The sequence below is a fragment of the Entelurus aequoreus genome, linkage group LG06 (genome assembly GCF_033978785.1).
Source record: "Entelurus aequoreus isolate RoL-2023_Sb linkage group LG06, RoL_Eaeq_v1.1, whole genome shotgun sequence".
Taxonomy (NCBI): domain Eukaryota; kingdom Metazoa; phylum Chordata; class Actinopteri; order Syngnathiformes; family Syngnathidae; genus Entelurus; species Entelurus aequoreus.
Genome location: NC_084736.1, coordinates 18384461 through 18386489, shown reverse-complemented (window position 1 = coordinate 18386489; position 2029 = coordinate 18384461).

Below are 2029 nucleotides of genomic sequence, written 5' to 3'. Positions count from 1 at the left end.
TATATATATATTACAGTCAAACACACACAACAAAGTGGCAATAAATATTTCAATAATGAATAAAGCAAAATACGTCCTAGACCAAAAATGGCTCCATATTCTCTACTGTTCACTAGTGTTACCATGTCTGAGTTGTTGTGTAGAAATAACTACAACTAGTGTAACAAAAGAGGTCAGTTAGAATAATACATAATGTTGGATGTAGAGAACGCGCCAATCCTCTATTTACTGAATCAGAAATATTGAAAATAAATGCTTTGGTGCATTTGCAAACAGCTAGAATGATGGACAAAGCAAACTATGACCTGCTACCCAAGAATGTACAACAATTCTTCTCAACAAAAGAAAAATATTTGTATGTACGTACAACACTTACAACCTTTAGCATATCTGCATGTGGAATGGATTAACAAACAATGTACTAGTATGATCCAGTTTAAGAAACTGTTCAAACTCTAATGTTTACAAAGGAGAAGGATATTTTAAATTGTATTGATGAATGCATCACATATTCAGTAAATGATGTGAACCATACAGTTAATTGGCACTCAGCATCAAGGGTTGGAGTTGGGGGTTAAATCACCAAAATGATACCCGGGCGCGGCGCTGCTGCTGCCCACTGCTCCCCAAGGGGATGGGTCAAATGCAGAGGACAAATTTCACCACATCTAGTGTGTGTGTGACAATCATTGGTACTTTAATCTTTAATCTTAATCTCAACTATAAAACTATTCTTTTATCCATTCATTTATTGCTGTTGTGTTAAAGATTGAAAAAGGAAGTGAACAATTGTTTGTAGACAGAAAAGGGGTAGGAATAAATAAGCTCTACTTCTTCCTATTCCTTTTCGGACATGTTAGAATGTGACACGGTAAACAATGTAACTGTATACATGTGACAAACACATCACTATGTTGTTGGTTTTCTTTTCATTACTCTTTTTCTTGTTGTTTTCCTCTTTATTTGTTTGTTTTATTAAACATGTCTAAAATAAAATACAAACTGTAATCACTTGCTCCTCGTCCCATTTCTGACATTTCCTGAAAAAGTCTGCCCGTAACTTTTTGAGTTATTTATAGCAGAATAAAAGAAACAGAGTGAACCCTCTTGTCAGTGAGCCACTGTCTTTGTCTCTGCGGGTGGAGGCGGGGCTGCTAGCATACACACACAGAAAGATGTAGAGGTTTCTTAATGTAAACCTAAGGTAACATAGTAGAAATGATGGCAATCAGCCCCAAAATGTAATCACTTGTTTCTTATAGCATTTTTTTACATTTTCTAAACGTATCATTAAAATCTGCCCATCATTTTTTTGTTGTTGTTTTGCTAACAAATGATTGCACAAGAAAATGTTTTTGGTTGCAAAGATGAAAAATCCCTGATAGGCGAACTTCCATAAACTTGCAGCGTTTATTTCAATCAGGTGTTTTTTGTAGCTTTTGTTCCATATCGCTTTGAGGTTGAGTGCAACTTTAGAGGCGTATTTTGCCCCCTGAACTTGTCAAGATATAAATTGCATGACTTGTGTTGCCGCAATCAAAGTGCGTCAAGTCAGGAGCCGCACTTTGTTCCGTCTCGCTTCCTTTAGCACATTTTTTCGACCCTTCAAAGGGTCCCGGGGGGTCTGCCACAGTGCAGCCTTTGTGTAAACACACTGAAGGGGCTTGAACTTCACACACACACACACACACACACACACATTGTTGTATTTGGTACCTTCTTGAGATCTGAGGAAAAAATGCCTACCTCTTTAGGACCACCCTTTCTAGATATATAAAGATTTGTATTTACAACATTAATAATATATACATACTATACAAATATAAAAAAGGTAAGCTTTTAGTTAATTTTTCCAATTTTTTTTTTTGTAATTGGTTTTTAATCCTCATTATTTACTTCAAGTTATTACAGTATGTCTCTATAAAAGTATTATTTTTTTTTTTTTTAAATTAATTTTGGCCAAAGGGGGCACATTTCAATTTTTTACACACACTTGTTATTACATATGTTGACCAGAGGGGGAGCACTT